This window comes from Lactuca virosa, chromosome 4 (assembly GCF_052849685.1).
Source record: "Lactuca virosa cultivar CGN04683 chromosome 4, Lactuca_virosa_CGN04683_v6, whole genome shotgun sequence".
Lineage (NCBI taxonomy): Eukaryota > Viridiplantae > Streptophyta > Magnoliopsida > Asterales > Asteraceae > Lactuca > Lactuca virosa.
In genome coordinates, this window is record NC_136429.1 from 521,502,528 (window position 1) to 521,519,644 (window position 17,117).

General features: G+C 41.5%; 1 non-coding gene across 1 annotated transcript; it reads right to left on the bottom strand.

Annotated features, from left to right (window-relative positions):
- Positions 1-15,586: 15,586 nt before the first annotated feature.
- On the bottom strand, positions 15,587-15,693 carry LOC145110299 (small nucleolar RNA R71). Its single transcript, XR_013709683.1, has one exon. It is a non-coding gene; the product is annotated as a small nucleolar RNA R71 (small nucleolar RNA).
- Between the last annotated feature and the right edge of the window lie 1,424 nt (positions 15,694-17,117).

Here is a 17,117-nt window from a genome sequence, read left to right on the forward strand (position 1 = left end):
ACCCGCACTGGAAATATTTATTAGACTGATAATGTTAATTAATAATCATTTGCAAATTAACTTAAGGCAATACTGGACATAATGGATTAAGTCCTTAATGGGTTAAGTAAGAAACACTTAACCCTAATCGTCATTTTATGTGAAAACCCTAATTTCACTTGGGCCTTAAGTTGGGCCTTTCTATTGGGCTTTGGTGATCAGGCCAATAATGGGCCATTCAAGAACAATCATATGGACTAGAATAATTGGATGGGCTTTAGGGTAAGGCCCATATGAGGGGTTAGGCCCAATTTGGAAAATTGGGCCATAAGTGGGCTATATTTGGGCCTTCATGATTTTGAGATATTGGTCCATTAGAAATGCCAAATGTTTGGACTGAACTAAATGGTTGGGCCTCAGAATAAGACCATGTAAAGGTTTGGGCCCAATTTGGAAAATTGGGCCATATGTTGGGCTTTGATTCATAGTTTGACTTTGGGCCTTTGGATTGGGCCTTGGGCTTGAATCAAGCTAAGATAGGTGTAAAGTAGCCTTTTACCCCAAGTATGGGCTTATGGATATGTGTTGGAACCCAATTGTTAATTGGGTATTGTTTGATGTTGGCAGTTTGGGAATCTGTCAACCAGCAGCTGGAGTTGCATCCGCAGGATTTCAGCAGTGCCAGGTGAGTCTCCTTACCATACCAATGGGTCTAAGGCACCAACGCCGGCCCATTTTATGATATGTGGTACACTAGATGAAGTTGTATTATGTGGCATGTTATCTGGGTATGTGCTAGGAAGTATGCTAGTGGTATATGTGGTATGCTTGTATGAAAGACCCTGGGAGAGCCCATGGCACCTGGATGGAAGACCATGTCTAGAGCCCATGGATTTCCTATTATGTTGTAGTGTTTATTGTAGATTCGCTACTGATATGTATGGTATGCATGTATAGGTGGTATGCTAGTGATTATGTGGTATACTAGTTGTCTTTGTGATACTTGCATGTAAGACCATGGGGGAGCCCATGACACCTGGATGTAAGACCATGTGGAGAGCCTATGGCTATCCTATTAAAGACCATGGGAGAGCCCATGGAACTTAGGTGTAATACCATGTGGGGAGCCCATGGCATCCTGGAGTAAGACCCTGGGGACGAGCCCACGACATCCGTATATGTTTATATGCATGGCTTATGTGATTGATATGGCTTATGTGGATATGTAGCTGTAATATGGATTATGTGATTGATATAACTAATATGGATTATGTGATTATGTGGATTGTGTGGGGTATGCTCTGGGGAACTCACTAAACTTTGTGCTTACGGTTTATAGTTTTGGTTTCAGGTATCATCGATTGGAAAAGAAGGGCTCAGATTGATCGCAGTGCACACACCTATGATTTCCGCAATGAATGATTTTGGGATGAACTCTGATAAATGTTTTACTTAATGATGATTTGAAATAAATGGTATCAATGTTTTAGCTATACTAAAAATGAAATTTTTACCCTTGATTTTTGGGTCGTTACACCGTATACTTCAATATCGTCGGGGAACCCACATTGTTGTGATCTCGTAAAAATCTGTGGATTTTCCCAAACACTAGACGTAATTGTGTTTCACCATACCTCCACAAAAATGTACCCCAAGAAAACCTATCATACTCATTTGAATTAATATAAATCATTTTGTACTTATAAAGAAATACTAAATTTAGTACATGTTCCAATTATATACATTATCGGTGAGCTCATACACTACCATGGAATGCAAGTATTTGTATCCTGTCCTATGAAACCTTTCAACAATAACAAAAGTTGCATAAGCAATACCGCATCATCATTACCACAAGTCAGGAATTATGGCCCTTTTATGTAGTCGTCTATATCTTTCATCCGCAGATCCTCATCTATTACATTTGGAACAACCAATTATGTAATAAAGATTTGGTGTCAAAATTTGTATTGATTACAACGACATAAGTTCCAAATCTCAACCTGCTTATCAAATAAAATTCGGTTTCACCGTATTCCATGATCTTCCCCTATAACTCAAAACGAAACCTCCTTGCCCTGGCAACCACCTCCTCACGAACCTCATGAAACATCATCAGATAACAGAGGATCGGGTCACTGATATTGCCATATTTATACATATATTTAGGCATTATATTAATACATTTAAGCTATATTTTAGTAAAATTCAAAGATATCTGGTACTTATAATGGTTAAATTGTATGTTGCAGCCAAAAAGGATATTCTCGAGGTAAAAGAGCTGAAATTGAAAAAAGTTGGATACTTGGAGGACTAAAGCTGAAATGAGAGAAGAATTCGGGAAAAATTGCATGCCATGAAGTGGCATTCTCAAGGCCATGACGTGGCCATCTTTCCTGACCTAGGAGATTTCCAAGGCTTGGAGCGTGCACATTTTAAATGAGGGTCACGACATGGAGGTCTAATTCCCACGGCGTGCTGTAACATCCTGTTCTGGATCGTCCGTGATTTAGGTATTCGTGGGCTGCAAACCGGGCATGAGGAAGTCTCGGGGCTGCGATGAGTTGAAGTGTAGGGCTTCTCGTCACCTTTCAGTGGATATGAGGTTCATGGGAAACAGACTTATAACAAGGGAGCTATGATAGTTTGAAGATTTGGTAGGATAAGTCCTTTAATTGAAAAAGGTGGCAACGGAGTACGCTGGGCGTACGTGTGTGTACGCTTAGCGTACTCATGTGCGTGACTTTTATGCGGAGCCACCTAGTACGTTGGGCGTACTAGGCACAGAAGGAAAACCCTAAGTGAGGGGGGTGTCCCTATATAAAGAATAAGATGGCCTCATTCCTGGCCACCATTCTCAGACAACCAACCCTCCAAAACCCTAAATCTTCGTTCATAGAGCTTGTGAGTGCATTTGAGAACCTTTGAGTGACTTTGTGTGTTCTTGGAATGAAGAAGAAGCTTTTGAGAAGAATGAGTGAGAGTCCAGGCCCTTGGATCAGAGCATATATGTGTTGGGAGCTTCATATTGAGGTATAAAGCTTCAAGCTTTCTCACTCTTTAGATTTGTGCATCATAGTAGAGTATTTTAGGCTTTTTGTCCCTAAATCTTGAGATTTATGAGATATTGAGCTCCAGAGACTATGATCAACCCTTTTGAGTGCAATTAGTGGTGTAGTGTCATAAAAATCAAGCCTTGGACATTGGAATCAAGTCATGCATGAGAAATGAGATTTTTGAGATAAGAGAGTGAGTGTTTTGTGTGTTTATGACCATATTAGCAATGCAAAGGCTTAAAGTAACTGACTTTATTGAGCATGGTTGCAGAAATCGGGATTAATCGGCGATTAATCATGGATTAATCGCTTGACGTTCTCCAACCGTCGAGGATTAGGGTATTAATCGGAAATTTAGGATTAATCGGGTTTGGCGGGATTAATCGGTCAACAAAAGTCAAAAAATTCGAAAAAAGTAAACAAAAAGTCAAAAAAGGTAAAAAAAAATTAAAAAATTTTAAAAAAATTCAAAAATTCAACCTTTTTTTTACTCCAAAAATTTCAAATTTTCAAAATTTCAAATATTATACCAAAATGTTCATATTTTCGTATTTTCAAATTTTCAAATTACAAATTTTCTTATTTTCTAATTTTGAAGTACTCGTTTTTCTTAAGATATATTAATATTTGATTAATTTTAATATTTTATTAGTAATCTATGGTCCCCGATTAATCCCCGCCAAGACCGATTAATCCCTTAACACCAATCGACCGTCGAGCTACCGTCGAACGATTTTTACAACCTTGTTATGGAGTAAGGGCTATTAGGGAGTCCGGATCTGAGAAATGAGCTAAGGTCTTAACGGGGTAAGACCAAGAGAATGGACTAAGCAAAACTGGGCGTACGCCCAGCGTAATTCCAGTACGCCCCGCGTACTGCGTTGGTGTCCCCGATCAGATTCGTGCATGCTAGTGTACGTTGAGCGGACAAAGGGAAGTACGCCCCGCGTAACCTCACTGTGAGCTTTTTGGGCTGAATTTTATAATGGGCATTAAGGGTTGGGCCTGGATCTTTGGGCTTGTGTATTAGAGACTTTGAGCAGAGAAATATTATATTATGCCTTGGGCCCTTATGTTGGGCTTGTCACTTGGACTTGAGAGTTGGGCCTCGGGAGAGCCCATTCATTATTGGGCCTTGGTGGGCCCAATGAGTTTTAGGTTATTAATGGACTAGTTAGTGGACTACCTTGAGACCTAAAGAGTGAGGATTTGGACTTAGATCTTAATGGAGTAATTATGGATTTTGGTCCAGTGTTAGAGGCCGGTGCAGCATCAGCATCTATAGGAGTTGTTCATCATCCGAGGTGAGTCTTCTCACTATACTTACCTAGTGTGGTAACCTTTGTGTGACCGGAGGGTCTTATGTGCTTATATTGAGTATTGTGATATCCTGCATTATGTCTTTGTGATTTATGATGTGTATTATTCTGAGCTTTACTGAGTTGGGACCGGAGGGTTCCACTAAGACACATTGACCGGAGGGTCTTATTTGAGTTATAGCCATGAGAGGCTAATGAGATATGTGTGGTATTTTGGGGAAATCACTAAGCTTCGTGCTTACCGTGTTATGTGATATGTGTTTCAGGTTCTTTTCAGGATCGCGGGAAGGCGTCGACTTGATTGTACACACCAGAGAAAGAGTTATGTTTTGAGGATCCCGGATTATGATTTAAATAATTATGGAGTTGTGTTTTGTAAATTAAATCAATGGGATTTTTGTGAAATGTGTTATGAGAATTATTTGATTTTTAAACGAAAAATTTGTTTGAAAATTTACGTTGTTACAAGTTGGTATCAGAGCCTTGGTTTGAGGATTCGGATGCACCTCCGAGTATGTTTGGACTCAAACTGAGGATTTGAGAAAAAAATTCAAAAGAGATAAATTTTTCTAAAATGAGAAAGACTTTAAGAGAAAACGAGTTGGAGTCGTGTGTACAATCAGCCAGAGCCCGAACAGTGATTTCCCAAAATACCCTTACTTTTGTTTTATGAGATATTTTATGAGATATTATGCATGCTAGAGGGTAGGCTAGGTATGTCATAATTTAGGACTAGAGTGGCCTGATTTGTGATGCCTTAGAGTAGGAGTTGTTGCTATATGTAATGTGCTTTTGAGTATGAGCTGAGTAAGAGTATTTAGCAGGAATCACCTAGAGAGAGTTCTGAGTTGAGTGATAATCTAGTAGAGATACCTAGATGTGAATTTGAGGAGTTTACTAAGAGAGTAGTGAGATACCCACGAGAGGTAGAGATGCTTGAGTACGTTAATTCCTCTTAGAGTTGTGTATATAGCAAGTGAAGTTGTGTGCTAAAGTGATTTGATGCCCGAATGCTGCTTGCTTTGTGCTTTGTGAAACTTTTGATGATGGGAGACAGCTACTAAGTGAATATGACGATATTCAGGAGGTAGATGGTTGGCATCATAAGGAGTTCTTCAGTAGCTGATGGCAGAAGAGTGTGAGAACCTAGGAAGAGCCTAGGAAGTGACTTGAGTTAGATGAGTACACAGATGGATGAGGGTATTCGCTGGAGGGCGAACATGTGTAACGGGATTGGTGATCGAGAAGGTTGAGCAGCTACTTAGGAAATTTGGGACGTTCCGTGTGGAAAGTATGGGTAGATGTGGCAGGTAGTATGGGCCCGTACTACTGAAAGCAGAGGACCCATACTCTAAACAGGGAGAATTCCAGAGGTTATAAGTAGCAGATTGAGAAGAGAGAACATGGTTCGAGTACTATGATTCGTAGCAGATTGAGAAAAGAGAACATGGTTCGAGTACCATGATTCATAGCAGATTGAGAAGAGAGAACATGGTTCGAGTACCATGATTCGTAGCAAATTGAGAAGAGATAACATGGTTCGAGTACCATGATTCGCAGCAGATTGAGAAGAGATAACATGGTTCGAGTACCATGATTCGCAGCAGATTGAGAAGAGAAAACATGGTTCAAGTACCATGATTCATAGCAGATTGGGAAGAGATAACATGGTTCGAGCACCATGATTCGTAGCGGATAGTACTTCTGACTTTACCGGTTATTCTGTTGTGATTGTTTAGACTGAGGACGGATATGATAAGAGTGTGGGGCTAGAGGGCCATGTTGAACGAATTTCAGTGGGACATACCTGGAGAGGGAAATCGAGTTATTACTGAGAGATTTTCCTTGGTGAGATGCCAGTTGGAGTCGCAAGACTCAGGGAGGAGTAGAGATGAGACTTTATGGAGAATTGCAGCCTGAGCTTAGTAATCGACTCAGAGTTGAGATGTCACTTTCTGTGACAAGAGTTGCGTGGTTCCCGTTTCCTGGGAAAACCAAAAGAGATAACGAGCTTCCGGTTTCAGAGTTGGAGGTAAACCTCGTGGGGTAGCATATGGTTGCGACCTTTTCACCAGAGTAATTAAGCAGCATGTCTACTGTGAGGTATTTTTATACCACGAGAGAGTCATTAGTGGGGACTGAGGTGGAAGAGATCAACAAGGTGCCTTCATGAGTGAGGCATACTTTTTAGCAGCAGTTCCAGGTGATCAAGAGGAGTGCACCGGGGCGGCGGCCTTCTTTGCCTACGTTGTGTATCGACTGTGAGAGTGAAGTCTCTTTTCCATGATGATCCACACGATGGAAGGATAGTTGAGGGATCGAAGCCGAGGTGTGTGATAGCGCATTATTTCTAGATTGAGAGTCGTGACTAATTCGGGACAGTAAGGATATCTGGCGGTGTGGCGGTATGAGATTTCGGGATGATTAGAGGCAGTCATGTTGGGGGAATTACGAGGATTTCATCTGAGATTCGGGATATTTGGGGTTGCTTGGTCTCTGTTGGGAGGACCATCGAGTGTTACGAAGTACGTTCCAAGGGACAAGTGCAGTGTACTTAGTGAAACAGTCTGTGGAGTAGACTGTTGGGATGCCAAGTGGTGATGGTATGAACTCTGAGTGGGGGAGAACTGGGTATTTTATTGAGAGGATCAGAGATTTGTTTGAGTGTGGTTAGAGAAATGGTCATGGGGATCCGCGGTACAGACACATGGGACATGGATTATTGGTGGATGAGGCAAGGGGAAGAGTGAGATAATGCATGTTGTATGTGTTCGGGGGAGGATGAGGTTTCAGATTATTGTCAATGTGTTTTCAGTCATTGACGATTCCTCTGTGCTTCAAATTGTGAGTTGAGGCATTTCGAGGTTGCGAGATGTGCGAAAGGGAGATCAGTGGTCGTAGCAAGACATCGTGAGATTTGTGATGGGACTCCGAGATATCCATGTATGATACCCTAAAAATCTTGGACTATTTAGAGACTCGAGTTGTGAGATGGCAAGTGGAGTGCCAAGAGACGATTATTCCAGTGGGGACCCTTCAGCTAATTGTCATCAAACGGGATTATCCGAGAATGTGAATTGCAGCAAGAGAAAATGTTTGCCATGACGGTTGTCGTCAGGAGTAGTGATGCTTAACATGGGTGGGTGAGTGTACCTATCTATGTTGGACTATGGAGTATTTGATAGTGGACTCGGTGTGGTAATGACTTGAGGATGAGAATATGGGGTGATAAGAGATTAAACGGATCCGGGTGGGAGTAATCACTTAGGACTGTCAAGGGAGACCGTAGGGAGAGCTCAGGGAGAGTTAGAGAGAAAGTATCGTGTGACTGCAGAGGGTCGTAGCATACGTGATTTAGAGAGAGAGTATCGTGTGACTGCAGAGAGCCGTAACATACGTGAGTTAGAGAGAGAGAGAGAGTATCGTGTGACTACGGAGATCCGTAGCACACGTGAGTTAGAGAGAGACTATCGTGTGACTGCGGAGAGTCGTAGAATACGTGAGTTAGAAAGAGAGTATCGTGTGACTGCGGAGAGACGTAGCATACGTGCGAGAGTATCGTGTGACTCCGGAGAGTCGTAGCATACATGAGTTAGGGAGAGTACCGTAAGACTGTGGGGAGCCGTAGCATTCGTGATTCAACGAGAGAGAGAGAGAGAGAGAGAGAGAGAGAGAGAGAGAGAGAGAGACAGAGAGAGAGAGAGAGAGAAAGAGAGAGAGAGAGAGAGAGAGAGAGAGAGAGAGAGAGAGAGAGAGAGAGAGAGATAGAGAGAGAGAGAGAGAGAGAGAGAGAGTATTGTAAGACTGCGGGGAGCCGTAGCATTAGTAAGCCAGAGAGAGAGAGAGAGAGAGAGAATATCGCAAGACTACAGGGGGGCGCATAGCATTCGCGAGGCAATGAGAGGGTTCGATAGGACTACGGGGAGCCGTAGAACTTGTTAATCAGTGTGAGAAAGTGTTGTATAACTGCGGGGAGCCACAGCCTTATTAGTCAGGGTATGACGCAAAGCGACTCTTAGGCATGGGTAGCCTTACCAGAAGAGTCTGTGAGAACCTGGGGGCTGAACCAAGGGCGAGACTGGGATCTCGGCAGTGGTCGAAAACCGTTGTGTTTTCAGTTAAAGAGGGGTTGTCGCGAATCGGACGGATCGAGGTGTAATGCATGCGTATAATCATGGAACATAGGTCAGGAGTTGAGTGCTAGATTGGGACAAGTGGTTCCAATTCTGTGTCGGACCAGAATCTAGTGGGTGAGTTTGGTTCCATATGTGTGGAGGACGAGCAGTTTGAGATTTCAGGTAGATCTCATTCTGAGAGAGATGTGTTTCTGTCTGATGATTTAGACTTGAGTGAGCTAGTTCGTTGGTTTGGGAAGGACCACGAGACACACGGAACTAGTAAGTAGTAGACGACAGAGTTCGGAAGTGAGGCGACTTCAGGAGGGGATTGTAGTGTTCGCTTGAGGTAAGGCGAACTTCGTGACTTCGTGTGTCACATGAAGGGTTGAGATAGCTAGTGTGAAAGGGAGTTATAAAGAATGACTGGTTGGACGAGAAATGAGTAGCCCTTGGAGGTCCAACTATTGGGTCGGGAGTTGACCTGGTGTTCATTGTCGGAAGGAACATTTGAGAGGAACTGGGGCTTATGATTATGGGAGTTTGAGGATCATTCCTTCAGAAGAGTTCTGATAGCTACTCAGATGATGGGTCCTTGGTGGGATATGACATTTCCATTCCTTTTGAGTTATGACTGGGGTCAATTAGAGAAACATAATTGGTAGAGTGTTCCTAGAGTTTGTTATTCGATGAACGATTAACATGATGATATCTTGCGAGGGTGGTCCGGCAGGGAGACGGACCACTAGAGTTTTCAAGTTCTGAAGAGACAGAACGAGTACCGCAGTGGCAGAAGGGTCTGTCCGATTTTGGGATTGGGAGTTCTTATTGGGTTCGATCTATGTGTTGATAAGGAACGATTTCGAGGGCGAAATCAAATTCAAGTGGGGGAGAGTTGTAACATCCTATTCTGTATTGTCCATGATTTACGGATTTGTGGGCTGCAAACCAGGCATGAGGAAGTCTCGGGGTTGCGACGAGTTGAAGCGTAGGGCTTCTCGTCACCTTTCAGTGGATATGAGGTTCATGAGAAACGGACTTATAACAATGGAGCTATGACAATTTAAAGATTTGGCAAGATAAGTCCTTTAATTGAAAAAGGTGGCAGCGGAGTACGCTGGGCGTACGTATGTGTACGCTTAGCATATTCATGTGTGTGACTTTTAAGTGGAGCCACCTAGTACGCTAGGCGTACCAGAGGGTACGCTGGGCGTACTAGGCACAGAAGGAAAACCCTAAGTGAGGGGGGTGTCCCTATATAAAAAGAATAAGATGGCCTCATTCCTGGCCACCATTATCAGACAACCAACCCTCCAAAACCCTAAATCTTCGGTCATAAAGCTTGTGATTGCATTTGAGAACCTTTGAGTGACTTTGTGTGTTCTTGGAGTGAAGAAGAAGCTTTGGAGAAGAAGGAGTGAGATTCCAGGCCCTTGGATCTGAGCATATCTGTTTTGGGAGCTTCATATTGAGGTATAAAGCTTCAAGATTTCTCACTCTTTAGATTTGTGCATCATAGTAGAGTATTTTAGGGTTTTTGTCCCAAAAGTTGGAGACTTTATGAGATATTGAGCTCCAGAGACTATGATCAACCCTTTTGAGTGCAATTAGTGGTGTAGTGTCATAAAAATCAAGCCTTGGACATTGGAATCAAGCCATGCATGAGAAATGAGATTTTTGAGATAAGAGAGTGAGTGTTTTGAGTGTTTATGACCATATCACCCATGCAAAGGCTTAAAGTCATTGACTTTATGGAGTAAGGGCTATTAGGGAGTCCAGATCTGAGAAATGAGCTAAGGTCTTAAAGGGTTAAGACCAAGAGAATGGACAAAGCAAAACTGGGCGTACACCCAACGTAATTCCAGTACGCCTCGCGGACTGGGTTGGTGTCCCGTATCAGATTCATGCATGCTAGTGTACGCTGAGCGTACCAAGTAAGGTACCCCCCGCGTAACCTCACTGTGAGCGTTTTGGGCTGAATTTTATAATGGGCCTTAAGGGTTGGGTCTGGATCTTTAGGCTTGTGTGCTAGATACTTTGAGCAGAGAAATATTATATTATGCCTTGGGCCCTTGTGTTGGGCTTGTCACTTGGACTTGAAAGTTTGGCCTCAGGAGAGCCCATTCATTATTGGGCCTTGGTGGGCCCAATGAGTTTTAGGTTATTAATGGACTAGTTAGTGGACTACCTTTAGACCTAAAGAGTGAGGATTTGGACTTAGATATTAATGGAGTAATTGTGGATTTTGGTCCAGTGTTAGAGGCTGGTGCAGTAGCAGCATCTATAGGAGCTGTTCATCATCCGAGGTGAGTCTTCTCACTCTACTTACCTAGTGTGGTAACCTTTGTGTGACCGGAGGGTCTTTTGTGCTTATATTGAGTATTGTGATATCCTGCATTATGTCTTTGTGATTTATGATGTGTATTATTCTGAGCTTTACTGAGTTGGAACTGGAGGGTCCCACTAAGACACATTGACCGGAGGGTCTTATTTGAGTTATAGCCATGAGAGGCTAATGAGATATGTGTGGTATTTTCGGGAACTCACTAAGCTTCGTGCTTACCGTGTTATGTGATATGTGTTTCAGGTTCTTTTCAGGATCGCGGGAAGGCGTCGGCTTGATTGTACACACCAGAGAAAGAGTTATGTTTTGAGTATCTTGGATTATAATTTAAATAATTATGGAGTTGTGTTTTGTAAATTAAATAAATGGGATTTTTGTGAAATGTGTTATGAGAATTATGTGATTTTTAAACGAAAAATTTGGTTGAAAATATACGTTGTTACACGTGCCAACCAAACTTTGGCAATTATATAAATCGAACTTTAGGTTGAATTTCGGGAGTTGGCTTGGGAATTAATTTTAAGAGCTGCGACTAAAAACTCCCTGGAAAACCATTGGAAGTTGAGAATCCGTTTTAAAGTTCAAGCATTGAAGAGAATAAGTAAGAGAAAAACATTTAATCATTCGGTTTGCTAGCTTTGACCATGTCTAGTTTAATTAGCTTTGATTTTATGTTTGTTTCTGTTTTAGTTACAGGCTAATCACCCTACACTTCTGTTTGGTGAAGATGAACCCATATCCTATGTGTTGATTTTGAATTCATGGATATTTTATGTTGATTTTACTAGTGTTTAATAATCACAATCCTAGCATGTTGAAGTTCTAGCTTATAGTTCTTATTATTCAAGTTTTGTGTAGTAGATGATCATTCTAATTGCAGAATTTGTAATCTAGTTGTTATGAACATTAATAATCAGATCTAGTGATTGAACAAACCCTAGAGTTAGGTAAATAAAAGTTACCGACTTTGATTGTGTTAAATATCATAATTGATCAATAATGCATGAGTTTCTTGCCTTGATTTAGGATAGTTATATCAAAGATTTATCATTCATAGTCCAATTCGTGCTTATATCAATTTTGTGTCTAACTTGTTCTTGATCATTGCATGGTAATTCATAAATTGGCGAATCTAGGAATTAGATCATGATAACTAGTAATTTAATGAATTGGTAATCAATATACTTTATCCACTAGAAATGAACAAGAGGAGAGGGGGAATTCGGAACAAAACGGAAGTACTCTTTAAACTTGAATAAAAAATCATTTTCTTTGCTTGCTTAGTTTTAATAATTGATAGTTGTTTGAATTAAGTTGCTGAACTTGCAAAATCAATAAAAACCCCATATTTAAAGTTGTTTCTTAGTTTAATTATTAGTAGTTATTTTATAAATTACAATTTCGTTCCCTGTGATCGACACCCGACTTACCTAAACTTTCCTACAATTCGACCAGGTACACTGCCTAGTGCAATTAGTTAGTTAAGTAGGTTAGGTTTATAAATCTAAAACTGGTAATATATAAATTGCACATCTAAGTTTTTGGCGCCGTTGTCGAGGAACAGTTTAATTTAGTTTTAATTTAATTACTCTTACTGAATCGATCCTTTTGTGGGGCAAAAACCGCAAAAATGTACTCTTCTGCATTGTTTTATGTTTCTGTGTAACCAGCTCCCACGATGTGGCGACTTAATTGCCACAGCGTGGGCACTGTTCGTTTTCAACTTTTCGATTATTCTGTTTAGTTCATTTGTAACGACCAAAAATTTCAACCAATTTAAAACATTTTACTTCATTCAAAAACCATTAAATTCATACATCTTGTTTTCAAAATAGTTTAAACATCAGAGTATCCCCCATAATCATATCACATAAATCATAAAACATGAGGAGCGGTACGATCACGCCTTCGCCTTGCCACGATCTCCTGAAGCACCTGAAACAATAAACCACAACTATAAGCCCAAAAGCTTAGTGAGTTCCCCCAAAGTACCCATACACACATAAACATTTGCATACAGCAAAGAACAACATACTATGGGTCCAATCAACCTTCCGGTTGGAATACCCCTAGCCCTCAACCATCGGGTTGGAATGCCTACATACTATGAGCCCAATCATCCTATCGGGATGGAATACTCTCGGCCCACAACCATCGGGTTGGAATGCCCATACACCTATACGTACAACAATAACTACTATGGGTCTAATCATCTCGTAAGATGGAATACCCCAGGCCCCTCAACCATCGGGTTGGAATGCCAACCTACTATGAGTCCAATCATCCTACCGGGATGGAATACTCCTGGCCTACAACCATCGGGTTGGAATGCCCCTACACTAGCAAACATGCACCCATAACAGGCAACCACATAACACTCTACAGAACCAACATACTAGGGCCCTATCATCCTACCGGGATGGAATACCCTCTGCTACTGCTCAACATACATATCCTGCAGGTAACCTCCTACCAGCGTACATAAGGCAAGACCAACTACAGGTCTATAAATAACCACTACCCAACTACCGGGGTGCTAATCCAACAAAACTTGTCATCACTTAACTACCCTATCCTCCAGGATACTAAGCTAGCAGAGCATAACATCATATCATTATCCTATCTACCAAGATACTAGCAAGCATATCATCACATAAGCATAACAAGCTCTAAAAAACAATTCAAAGGGCCGGCCTTAGTGCCGTAGACCCTTGAGTACAGTGAGGATAACTCACCTTGCAACTGTCGAAATCCTGCAAATCTCTGACCGCTGACTCACCGGAACTCCCAACTATCACATGATAATCACCAAGTTAGAATCCAACATGACTTTCTAGGTCAAGTGCCCACACCACTCCTTAAATCAATTTTCCTTTTATTGAGCCAAGTCCCAAAACCAAGTCCTTATGCAAAGCCCAATATTGGCCCAGTTTACTAAATTGGGCCCATCTTTCTAATCGGGCCTAGATCCAAGGTCCATAATAATTATTGGGCCCAAATTACTCCATCTATACTGTTCAGTCATGGCCCAAGCCCAGCTAGCCCATAAACAGCCCAATACTTCACGGCCCAAATTTGAAAACCCAACAGAGGGCGTACGCTGGGCGTACTCCTCTGGTACGCGGGGCGTACGCACGTCTGTACCAAAATCCTTCCATGTGCTTAATGGCTTAAGCACTTAACCCCATATGCTAGATCTAGTGACAAAAAGGGCCTAGGATTGATAAAGTCTCAAACTTTATCTTGTTTGACGTTCATAAAGCTCTTAACTCAAGGTCTTAACCCATTAAGACCTTCCTACTTCACACATGGGACAACCAAAGCCATTGGGACCTCATTTTTCTCAGTCAAGACCTCTCCTATGGTCTGAAAGGACAGCCTATCTTAACCAAAACACATCATGCATCATATTGGGGGTTTTTGGGACAAGAATGGTGTCAAAACTTCACAACACTTAGATCTACACAAAATAGATGTCAAGCAAGAAGCTTTATACCTTAAAATAGTTGCAAGAGGTGATGTTATCTCAGATCTACAAGCTCCAGCCACCAAGGTTCCTTCTTTGCCAACCTCTTCTTTCTTCTTCTAAGCTTTCTTTGCCAAACTAAGCTCCATAAGGCCAAACACACCTAGCAATGGCAATGGAACGGCTATCTAGGGTTTTTCTGAGGATAAAGGAATAGATAAGGAGGCTGGGGTTGATCCTTTATGTTCTTTATATAGTGGTTGGCCCTAAAATTAGGGTTTAATGACTCTGAGCGTACGCTGGGCGTACCTCTAGTACATTGGGCGTACGCGTCCTTGCACCCGCGATCATTTACTCTATTACGCTGGGCGTAACCCAGCCTACGTTGGGCGTACCCACGTGTGTCCCAAATTGCATGCATGGCCTTCCTCGATAACTTTTCCATTAAGGGCCATAAATATCAATATCTTCAAAGTGTCATAACTCCTTTATTCTAAGTCCGTTCCCAACGAACTTTATATCCACGTAAAGGTGGCGAGAAGCCCTACGCTTCTAGCAACACACCCCGGTCCGAAACCTTCTCGAATGAAACCCATTGCCCACAAAAGACCGAAACGCCCTTACTCTTGATCTCGGAAATCGATAAATAAATACTTTTAGAACGGGGCGTTATATCATTTTTACAATTTTGTTTTATTTCAATGATATATGACCAAAGGATCCAACTTTCGTACCATACCACCATTTGAAGATCCAGAGTCCACATTCGACAAAAAGAGAGATAACAAACTCAACGAATCGAGTAGCAGTTTTCACATAGAAAAGTTTGAAAGCTTTGAGAAGACCCCAAGCAAGAAAGGAACCAGATACAAGCCAATACAAAAATCAAATCAGAAGAAGAGGTCAAAATTGAGGTAGATGAGATGGCCGACATAACGAATATGATGATGGAGGAGTACAAGAAGCGGATGCGTAACGACAATGGGCCAAGTCTTGTACCACCCGGAACTCCAACAACCACCAATTTCAAAATCAAAGGGAATATGCTTGCTATGCTTAAAGATATCCCAATCTACAGGAAGGAACATGAAGATGCCTAAAAGCATATTGATGAAGTTTATGACATTGCGAATTACTGTAATGTTCACAATGTTCCACGCGAATCGATGTTGCTAAGGATGCTTCCAGTAACTTTCAAAGGAGCAACAAAAGACTAGATCAAGTCACTTCCACCAAAAGCCATTCAAACACGTGATAATCTTCGAGAAGAATTCATTCAGCAGTTCAGTCCACCTTCAAAGGTTTCAAGATTGAAGAAGAATATTTCTAATTTTCAACAAGAAAATGGCGAGTCCTTATATGAAGCCTGGGAGAGATACATGGGATTGCTAGGGAATTTTCGTCAACACAATCTAAATGTACAAGAAGACGTTTATATATTTTATGATGGGGTAAACATAACCACAAGGCAACTCCTTGATTCTCAAGGACCCGTGACAAAGAAGAATCCCACTACATTCAAGGAATTAATAGAAGAGTTTGAAAAGCACTCTAGAGAGTACCACAACCTTCGTGATGACATTAAAAGATGTAAGGTAATTGGCACTGGAGCTTCAGAGGACTTGGCAACGATAATGGCGAAACTCGAGAATATGGACTGGAGGATGACAAAGATGGGTCAATCTATACATGTCATTCAAGTGGGTTGTTACAATTATAGTGGACCACACTTAACAAAAGATTTTGACTTGGATGAGAACGAGAATCATAAAGCTCAGGTTTGTTACTCAAGTGGAGATAAATATGATGAAGATTGGAGGAAGCCTAAGAAGGAGTGGTTGTCACACGATGAATACAAGAAGGCTAAAGAAGAAAAGTTTAGGAAAATGGGTCGGGCTTTTATCAAAAAGAACAACCACCGCCCGAGAAAAAAATCCGAGTTCGAGTTAATGTTTGCACGCTTTGCATCCATTTCTGAGAAAAGACATGATGCGACTATTGTTGTAATAAGAAACCAACTAGCCGCGATATAAAACATTGAAACTCAATAAGGTCAATTGACCAAACTCGTGAATAAACGGTTACCACCTAAAAATCCCGATTTGAAACGACAACCTCATGTAATGGTCATATCAACTGAAAAAGACATAATTTTTGAGCCTATGGTTGTTCTTGAAGCAGAAAGGAAGCATCCCGATCAACAGCTTGAAAGAATAGAAGAAAAGTTGAAAAACCGGTATGCTAAGTGTACACAACGTGACGACCATAATGCCACGTCATGTCCACTAGAAAGTGGTGAAAATTCTTCTCTTGTTCGCCCTTATCAGCCACCATTTCCATACCCCTCTCAAGCTAAATATAACCCATTAAAGCAGGAATAGAAGAAGTTCATGGAGCAAGTCCTATCCCTTTCTATTAACACACCTTTCATCAAAGTCATGGCTAAAATTCCCAAATTTGCTAAGGATGTGATGAGCAATCGTAAGGAGTTGGAGAAGGCATCTACCATTGTGCTTAATGAGAAATGTTCTACAGCAATCATAGAAGGGTTGCTAAGAAATATGGGAGATTCGGGGCGTTTAACTTTTCCTTACGAATTTAGCAACTATACTAAAACTAATGCTCTAGTTGATTCAGGGGCGAGTATTAATCTGATGACTTACTCATTTTATAGGAAGCTCGAGTTGGAGGCCCCAACTCGCCGAGTAAAGATTGAGATGGTCGTGTGATTTTTAGAGTCTACTCGACGAGTTGGGGAGCTCCGACTTGACGAGTAGGAGCTGAGTGTGAAAACCCTAATTTTCAGGGTTTGCACCCTATTTAAAGGACCTTAAGTCC